The 10,159-nt window shown below is 47.9% G+C and overlaps 1 protein-coding gene across 1 annotated transcript in view; it reads left to right on the top strand.

Moving 5' to 3' along the window:
- The first annotated feature begins 449 nt into the window (after positions 1–449).
- HIGD1C (HIG1 hypoxia inducible domain family member 1C) overlaps positions 450–10,159 on the top strand; it is a 37,995-nt gene continuing 28,285 nt past the window's right edge. The window contains exon 1 of the mRNA XM_068267401.1: positions 450–974. The gene's annotated coding sequence lies outside the window, so the exon portion shown is untranslated. The remainder of the gene's footprint in view (positions 975–10,159) is intronic.

Raw genomic sequence — 10,159 nt, 5'->3', positions numbered from 1 at the left:
CTGATTGTCCCCCACTCCTGACAAACAGCACTGAGATCGGAAAGTACAACTCCTCCTGCTGCACAGTTAAATCCCATACACAGGCTCAGGAGCTGATTACACGCACAGCAGGGAGCAAGACTGAGCCTGTGTAACATTGTTATCTGACCTGGTGTCTGGCTGTTCTCTCCCCCTCCTGGGCTCACTGCCTCCCTGAACTCTCATCCTCTGGTCAGAGGACCCCTCTGAGTCATAGGAGACTCGGAGCTGCGCACCACGTGGGCTGCCTGCCTGAAGTGTGACAGGAAGAGGGCTGATTTTGCAGCCAATAGAAACGAAAAAGGGAGGGGAGTGGGATGCCCAAAGACTATTCTGAGGCTACTAATGGCTGTAGCTGCAGGCAGTGTGAGCCGAGGGGCGGGACTGAATCTCAACCACGTCTGTCCCCGGCAATCAGCTCTGTGAGCGTGCATAAACAGAATCCACAGATATGGATAGTTGGCATCACTGGGAGGCGGGCCCTCTGGGAGCATGGGGCCCCTCACGGAAGTCCTGGCTGTCCCCCCCTGATGGCGGGCCTGGTTCTCAGTGACCATGACCAGCAGCTGTGGTGACGAAATTTGAAACACCTCCTTGCCCCTCATTGCAATACCAAATTCTTCCACTTGGCTACGTGTACCCGTCGCCTTCACCCCACCACACATAATATATCCTTCGTCCCTGCAGTACCTCTCCACAACACATTTCTCATCTGCGTTGTCACACTGTCCTATCCCCCTCATCCGCATACAGCGCGTCGTCCCCAAACCAAACAACAACCGAGCCGGAGAGGAAGGGAAAGAAAAAGTGAAAGGCAGAATTAAAACAAAACAACCACGCATGCGCGAACGCCACACATGCGCATTAGGAGATCGCTAACGACTGGTGAATTGACAAGAGGTTATATTGTTTTCAGGAGAACAGAAGCGAGTGCAGGCTGTGCCCGGGGTCAGGAGGTATGTGGATCAATGTTCCTGGACATTGCTGTGCGCCGCTTAGAACGTTATTGCATTCAGCATGACTATGCTTTCCTACATGTTTAATCATAGTACAGTAGCTGAAATGCCACTCTTAGCATGCAACTGGCACGGCAGCAATTTTACTTTGCTTATTATGTGCATTTGTTTATGATTGTCTGAGTATGGGGGTCATATAATAACACAACAGGTGCTAAGCCTAAACATTGCATGCTTCATGGCCAAACTTTTCTGCTTCCATAGCCTACGTGCAATAAAGAGCATAAGCTTCTGGTTGCATGTCTGTGAATGGCTTATTTGTGCAGACCAGTATACGGTTACAATAATGAAGCTAAAACCTGAGCAAAGGTGGAATGTTTGGCTCAGAGATGGGAAGGTTTGGTGGGTGTGAGGGACGTGGTACAGGTGACAGGTGAAGGTTAGTGTGACACTGACTAGAGAAGTTACCAACAGTGCATGTGATCACACTGTTACACTATATGCCCTCTGTGATCACACTTTTACACAAGTTACCACCAGTGCATGTGATTACACTTTATGCTTTTGTGACTGCTTTTTCACACTGTATGCCTTTGTGATGCATTATGCATAACCTCAGGGTCTAGTCCTGGGAAAAGAAGTGAGTGGACTCACCTGGAGAACCTCTGCGCCGCGCGGCGCGCCAAAAATGGGCATGGTCAAGCACACCGTGGGCGTGGTCATGGGTGGGGCCAAATATACATGACCTTAGCAGTGATGTAAAAGGTCTGCCAATGAAGTTTAGGCTCTGCCGTAGTGGATCCCCCAAAAATTGATGTAATCTGACAGCATTTCACCAAAAAGACACATAATCTGGTAGAAGTTCCTCCAAAATACCGATAATATGGAAGTGGTTCCCCCAAAATAGACAATGTGGCAGCAGCAGTTCCACCAACATACACATAATTTGGAAGCAGTTCCCCAAAATACGCGAAACCTGACAGCGGATCACCCAAAATACACGTAACACCCAAAAGACATAATCTGGCAGTAGTGGTCCCCCAAACATACACAATCTGGCAGCAGTTCCCCAAAATACACGTAATCTGGCAGCTGTTCCCCAAAATACATAACAGCGATTCCACAAAAATGCAGATAATCTGACAGCAGTTCCCCCAAAATAGGTACCCCCAGGTAGCCAGGTCTATAGGTGTCCCCAGTATAAGTAGCCATGAGTATAGTAGTCCCCAGTATATGTAGCCAGAGGTATAGTTGCCTAGTATATGTAGCCAGGGGTATATGTGCCCAGTATATGTAGCCAGTGGGATATGTCCCCAGTATATGTAGGCAGGGGTATATGTCCCCAGTATATGTAGGCAGGGGTATATGTCCCCAGTATATGTAGGCAGGGGTATATGTCCCCAGTATATGTAGGCAGGGGTATATGTCCCCAGTATATGTAGGCAGGGGTATATGTCCCCAGTATATGTAGGCAGGTGTATATGTCCCCAGTATATGTAGGCAGGTGTATATGTCCCCAGTATATGTAGGCAGGGGTATATATGCCCAGTATATGTAGGCAGGTGTATATGTCCCCAGTATATGTAGGCAGGGGTATATGTCCCCAGTATATGTAGGCAGGGGTATATGTCCCCAGTATATGTAGGCAGGGGTATATGTCCCCAGTATATGTAGGCAGGGGTATATGTCCCCAGTATATGTAGGCAGGGGTATATGTCCCCAGTATATGTAGGCAGGGGTATGTCCCCAGTATATGTAGGCAGGGGTATGTCCCCAGTATATGTAGGCAGGGGTATGTCCCCAGTATATGTAGGCAGGTGTATATGTCCCCAGTATATGTAGGCAGGTGTATATGTCCCCAGTATATGTAGGCAGGTGTATATGTCCCCAGTATATGTAGGCAGGTGTATATGTCCCCAGTATATGTAGGCAGGTGTATATGTCCCCAGTATATGTAGGCAGGGGTATGTCCCCAGTATATGTAGGCAGGGGTATGTCCCCAGTATATGTAGGCAGGTGTATATGTCCCCAGTATATGTAGGCAGGTGTATATGTCCCCAGTATATGTAGGCAGGTGTATATGTCCCCAGTATATGTAGGCAGGGGTATGTCCCCAGTATATGTAGGCAGGGGTATGTCCCCAGTATATGTAGGCAGGGGTATGTCCCCAGTATATGTAGGCAGGGGTATATGTCCCCAGTATATGTAGGCAGGTGTATATGTCCCCAGTATATGTAGGCAGGTGTATATGTCCCCAGTATATGTAGGCAGGTGTATATGTCCCCAGTATATGTAGGCAGGGGTATGTCCCCAGTATATGTAGGCAGGGGTATGTCCCCAGTATATGTAGGCAGGTGTATATGTCCCCAGTATATGTAGGCAGGTGTATATGTCCCCAGTATATGTAGGCAGGTGTATATGTCCCCAGTATATGTAGGCAGGGGTATATGTGCCCAGTATATGTAGCCAGTGGGATATGTCCCCAGTATATGTAGGCAGGGGTATATGTCCCCAGTATATGTAGGCAGGGGTATATGTCCCCAGTATATGTAGGCAGGGGTATATGTCCCCAGTATATGTAGGCAGGTGTATATGTCCCCAGTATATGTAGGCAGGGGTATATATGCCCAGTATATGTAGGCAGGTGTATATGTCCCCAGTATACAGTATGTAGGCAGGTGTATATGTCCCCAGTATATGTAGGCAGGTGTATATGTCCCCAGTATATGTAGGCAGGGGTATGTCCCCAGTATATGTAGGCAGGGGTATGTCCCCAGTATATGTAGGCAGGTGTATATGTCCCAGTATATGTAGGCAGGTGTATATGTCCCAGTATATGTAGGCAGGTGTATATGTCCCCAGTATATGTAGGCAGGTGTATATGTCCCCAGTATATGTAGGCAGAGGTATATATGCCCAGTATATGTAGGCAGGTGTATATGTCCCCAGTATATGTAGGCAGGTGTATATGTCCCCAGTATATGTAGGCAGGTGTATATGTCCCCAGTATATGTAGGCAGGTGTATATGTGCCCAGGTAGCCAGGTGTGCCCCCAGCCCCCCACCCGGAGGGAGCAGAGCAGGGAAGGCGAGCTATAGGGACAGCGGGGATGGGCGGACATCTCCCCCCCCCCAATCCCTCACCTTTGTGCTCCCCTTCCTGCCTCTCCCCTCCGGCGTTTTTAAAGAGAGTCTGAAGCGAGAATAAATCTCGCTTCAGACCTCATAAATAGCAGGGGCACGTGTGCCCCTGCTAAAACGCCGCTATAGCGCGGCTTAACGGGGGTCCCTTCACCCCTAAATCCCCCTCGGTGCAGCGGGGGAGCGCTTCCTGGTTGGGGCAGGGCTAACCGCCGCAGCCCTGCCCCACGCGCGTCTGTCAGCGCGTATCTCCGCCTCTCCCCCGCCCCTCTCAGTCTTCCTTCACTGAGAGGGGCGGGGGAGAGGCGGCGATGCGCCGCTGACAGACGCGACTGGAGGCAGGGCTGCAGCCGTTAGCCCTGCCTCCAGGAAGCAATAAATCTGCGACCTTTCTACGACACTCTTTTGCGGGGGGTGGGTTGGGGGTGAAGGGACCCCCGTTTAGCCGCGGGATAGCGGCGTTTTAGCAGGGGCACACGTGCCCCTGCTATTTATGAGCTCTGAAGCGAGATTTATTCTCGCTTCAGAGTCTCTTTAAGTGTCGGCCCGGCGGCGAAAGTAGGCGGAGACTTACCTCGTTCCAGTCGCATGGGACGCTCCGCTCTGTGTGCGGCTAGAAGACCAGACTAGCCGCACACAGAGCGGAGCGTCCCATGCGACTGGAACGCAGGAAGTCTCCGCCCACTTTCTCCGCCGGCCCGACACTTAAAAACGCTTGGGGGGGAGGCAGGAAGGGGAGCACAAAGGTGAGGGATGGGGGGGGGGGGAGTTGTCCGCCCATCCCCACTGTCCCTATAGCTCGCCTTCCCTGCTCTGCCCCCCTCCACACAAGCCAGGGTGAACGGCGTTCACTTTAAAGAAAAAGTGGGTGGACGCCGTTCACCCGCGTTCACGCAGTACTCGACCCCTGCATAACCTCTTGCATAATTCTGCATCAACTTGGAATTTTTTGGCCATCCCCATGCTTTGCATATAGGGCTCTAATCACAAAGATGACAAAACACCGCAAAATTTTACCGCTAGATTTCCGCCAGTGGTAAACTCCGCATTTTTTCCACATTCACTAATATTTTCCGCATGCGGGAAAAAAGATGCGGAAACAGCTATTATTCATGCGGGAATCATGCGGTAAAAAGGTCGCATGAAAAAGTGTTTAAAAAAAAAATGTTAAAGTCCAGCAAGCACAGCCCATACGCCTCCAGACTTCATTAAAGTCAATGGGATGCGGAATATATCACCTACTACTTGAAGGTGATAAAAAAAATCGGTAGATAACGACGAAATGATGCGCCTGAACATTTTTGAGAATTGATTTTTTTTATTGCGGAAAATACCGACTTTCACGGAAATTTTTCCGCATGAATCCCGCACTTTTACCGCACTTTTTTCGCATGCGGAAAAAACATGTGGAACATTTTGAGAATGTCAACTTGACGGTATTTTGGTCGCAAACTTCCCGCATGCACTTTACCGCATGCGGGAAGTCTTTGAGAATAGAGCCCATTGTGTTCTGTAGGAAAGTGATGTTGGCTGCTAGATTTGCACTGCTACTTTTATTTGTTTTGTTTTCATATAGCGCTTATAGTGCTGCATGGCACATTTTTCTTTGCTAAACCATGTACGTTGTTAGTGCAAAAAAGTGCAAACTGGTAAATACTTGCATACACCCACAAATGCGTTGATACAAACATTCCTGAGTGTAATGACGTTTCTTTGATTCTCTCAAGGTGCCAATTAATGATACAATGTAGCAAATGAATGACCTTGTTATCAATTGGATAGTGTTGATGGTGCTAATGGACTACAAACGCTTCTTTGAGGGCCCTTTTCCACTACGGAGTTTGCGATGGCTGAATCGCAAAACCGCAAACTGCTAGTGATTTTTCAAATCGCTACAGTTTGCTTTTAACATAGGAATCGCGGTAGGTCATTTCCACTACCGCGATTCGTTTTTTACCTTATCGCGATCGCACGGCGGAGCGATTATTGCTGTGATTTTGCTATGCATAGCAAAATTGCAAACGTCGGGAAATTGCCGGGAATTTTCACCTTTTGCGATTCAGCAATCGCTAGCGTTCAGCGTGAACGCTAGCGATTGCTAGTGGAAAAGGGCCCTTAGTGATAGGATGATCGATCCATTTTTCAGATCGATGTGTCTGATTGGTTATATTCTTGGTGCTAGTCTAATTTAAAGAACTACTGTCACAAGAGTAGAGTGTAGGCTGCCAAATTTATTTTGTTTTAAATACCAGTTGCCTGGCAGCCCTGCTGATCTGTATGGCTGCAGTAGTGTTAGAATAACACCAGAAACAAGCATGCAGCTAATATTGTCAGATCTGACAATGTCAGAAACACCTGATCTGTATATGCTTGTTCGGGGTCTATGGCTAAAAGTATTAGAGGCAGAGGATCAGCAGAACAGCCAAGAAACTGTTATTGTTTAAAAGGAAATAAATATAGCAGCCTCCATATACCTCTCATTACAGTTGTCCATTAAGGGCTCCAGGAGGAAATCTCACATCGTGACCCAGTTCTCAAATCACAGCATCCTTTACAGTAAGAAGTGTTGTGATTGCTCAAGTGTGGGCGTCTTTTTCTACAACCTATTGGAAACCTAGCAGTCTCAGAGAGTGATGTCCACACCAGGGCTGCGGAGTTGGTGTAAAGTAAAAAAAAAAATCTAACTCCAACACTGACTTCTTAGGATATGAAACCTCTGACTCCAGCTACCCAAATTGCTCCGGCTCCTCGAGCCCTTTAGGGCTATGGAGTGGGTACAAAATTCATCCAACTCCGACTCCTCCATTTGAGAGATTCCGTGATAGATAGGGTGGTGTAGGCAATCCCACAGGTTCAATACAGTTGCAAATGTTTTCAGCACACCAACTTGCAGTTTAAAGCACGCTTTTTATTGTGTTAGTATCCATGGAAAGTCCAACAATTGTTTTTGGGGCCATGCAGGGTAGGGTTAGGCAGGGTAGAGTACAATGACATATACGGTATACAACATTAATCCCCAGTACCCCACCACTAATGGGACCTCATAGGCAGCATCATCAAAGCAATAGTCATAGTAAACAAACTAAAACACCTCTGCCTAAAAAAATATCCAAAACCTGTATCAAGGAAGTTTAGGGTGATAGTGTTCGCAATACTACTGTAGCCCATAATCTTACCGTTCGTTGGTATGTCTGTTTTGATGCAGATGTAAAAAAAGGATAATTGAGTGTAGCAATTGACATATGATGTCCCGCCTTATTGCTGTTATGTCAGGAATGACAGCCAGAGCTGGTCTGCTTGATGAATAGCGATCCCGTGCATGCAGTGGGAGCCGCCCAATGGCGGTCATTGGTCCGGACACTTGCGTCGCGTATCCTAGGATACCACATCTTGATTGGTGCTCGTGTGAAGTCATAGTATGTACTATGATGGCGCATGGACATACCAAAAATGGTAAGATTATAGTTTGTTTGAACCAATCACGTTAGTGGAATTTCCCTATGAGATTTCCTGCTCGGTCCACTAAACTAGACTATCGCTATTTTTTTTTCCTCCTGGACAACTGGATGCGGCGTAATGCGTTGGCAGCTATGGGGACTCGGATGCGTGCTGCGGAAAACTGCAGCATGCTATTCATCATTTCCCCCACGTTGCATTGCGCCGGTTGGTGTAGGTAAATTTGCATCAATGGAAACTACTACATTGATGTGAATTGGTTGCAGTGTCCTTGCGTTGCGATGCCGAGCGGTCTCCGCATTGCAACGCGTCTAGTTGAAACAGGCCTTAAGTGGCATTCCAATGCATAGAACGAGAACTTTTCATGGGGATAATTAGTTTCTGAAACTTCTGAAATTCTGTGACAGCTGGTTACATAATCGCTAGAGCTGGTAATGAGATGCTAATAATTTTGAGTTGATGGTAATTTGATGCCCCTTTATATGGCTTGTAGTTGGATAAATCAAATGCAGTAGTTAGTCATTGGGAATCAGAATTTAAAAAAAAAAAGCCAGATACTTGCCTAGGGAGAGGGAAGGCTCTGGGTCTTATAGAGCCTTGCCTCTCCTCTCCCGCCACCCTCGTTGCGGCGGCAGCTCCTCAGTATGAATCCCCTGCCTCGGGGGACTTCGGAAGTTTTCGGGAGCAGAGTCCTCCCAAAGACAGGCGGCTCCATACTGCGTACCCGCGAGAGGGCACTCACGCATGTTCAGTACAGAGCAGCCCGTCTTCGGGAGCACTCAAGCTCCTGAAGACTTCCGAAGCCTCCCTTTGGCGGCGAGGACAGCTGTATTTGACCAAGTTGGTTGAATGCTGCTACGGCGGAGCCAACGCTAGAACGGGAACCGCCTTACTTTCCTTAGCGAAGTATCTGGATTTTTTATGACTCCCAATGACTTTAATGATTTGGGTTAATGCCAAGCTTTATAAACCTGCTTAAAATTTGCATCAACCTGAAATTATTAGCGTTTCATTGACTGTATCTAATAATCAGCTGTCAGGTGCCAATCCTAAGCCTTCTGGATCTGACTTAGCGCACGTAACGGGCTGGTTCATCCCAGGATATTAACGTGCATTGTAGAGGGAGGGGGGGGGGGGAGAGAACTGACCAGTTGGGATCCACCTATCATCACTAGCTGCTTCCTATTTTTGTCCTCGGCACGTGACTAGATGTTTGAAAAGAAGTCTGTAAAGCTTTGTTGCACACTTGCCTCAGTAAACCACCTCCAACAGGGATTATTTATGTATTACCTAAAGAGCTGTCAAACAAGGTTCATTCATTTATGTAAAATATATTCGTTATAGGCTCACTATACACCAGTGGTTTCAGTTGCTCACTTAAAGCAAACCTGAACTTAAAAATAAGTCTAAATAAACATGCACACGTCATACTTGCCTACCCCGTAGTCTGCTCGTCAATCTTTCCTGTTTGTCCACCGGGATCAATGCAACTCTCTTTTGTCCATTTTAAAAATGACGATGACCCTTTAACAGCTTCCGTGTCAGCACTCCATTAACCAGTAATATCAGTTGTCATAGGGAAACATGGACATTTTCTTGCACATCAGTTGTCCTTTCAGTTATAACTGACATAGTGTAAAAGGACCCTAAAGCCCCATCTACACCATACAATTTTTTTGTCTGATTCGATTCAACTCAATCCGACCTGTCCGATCAGGATTCGGTTCAATTCAATTTGCCATTGTTTTGCAATGGAAAATTGAATCTAATCCCGATTGGACATGTCGAATCAAATCAATCGAATCAGACAAAAAAATTGTATGGTGTAGATGGAGCTTTAGGCTTTCAGCTTCCTGAGAGACAAATCTGACAAGATTTTGTCAGAACTAGAAGGAATCAATGTTAGAAGAAAATGGTAAGCTTCTGAGAGGAACTGACTGCAAGGTAAGTAAGTAATATTACCACCAGTACTACTTACCTGGGGCTTTCTCCAGCCCCTGGCAGCCGCTATGTCCCTCTCCGCCGCTGGCTCTTGGTCCCCGACGATGCCTCACCAGGTGTCCTCTACTGTGCCTACACGAGTTCTGCTGTCAATCACCTTTACGTGGTACAAGTGTACTGCGCAGGCGCAGAACTACTGCGCCTGGGCAGTACACCCCGAACCACGTGGAGGTGGTTGACAGCGGCGCAGGCGCAGTAGAGGACGACCTGGAGGATGTCCTATGCACCGTTGGGGACTGGGGGCCAGCAGCTGAGAGCAGGGCTGTGGCGAAGGACATAGCGGCTGCCATGGGCTGGAGAAAGCCCCGGATAAGTAGTACTGGGGGAAGCGTGAGTTGATTGACTCCTTTAACCTTCCTGGCAGTTAAAGGAGAGCGTTTTTTTTTTTTTGCAACACGCAGCTAGCTTTTTGCTAGCTGCGTGTGCATTACGATCGCCGCCGATTAGCTGCCGATCGACACGCCCCCCCGACCCCGTGCGCTGCCTGGCCAATCAGTGCCAGGCAGCGCTGAGGGGTGAATCGGGACTCCATTTGATGTCACAACGTCGGTGACGTCATCCCGCCCCGCCATGGCGACGGGGGAAGCC

The sequence above is a fragment of the Hyperolius riggenbachi genome, chromosome 2 (assembly GCF_040937935.1).
Source record: "Hyperolius riggenbachi isolate aHypRig1 chromosome 2, aHypRig1.pri, whole genome shotgun sequence".
Taxonomy (NCBI): domain Eukaryota; kingdom Metazoa; phylum Chordata; class Amphibia; order Anura; family Hyperoliidae; genus Hyperolius; species Hyperolius riggenbachi.
This window is presented reverse-complemented; position numbering and strand designations above follow the sequence as displayed.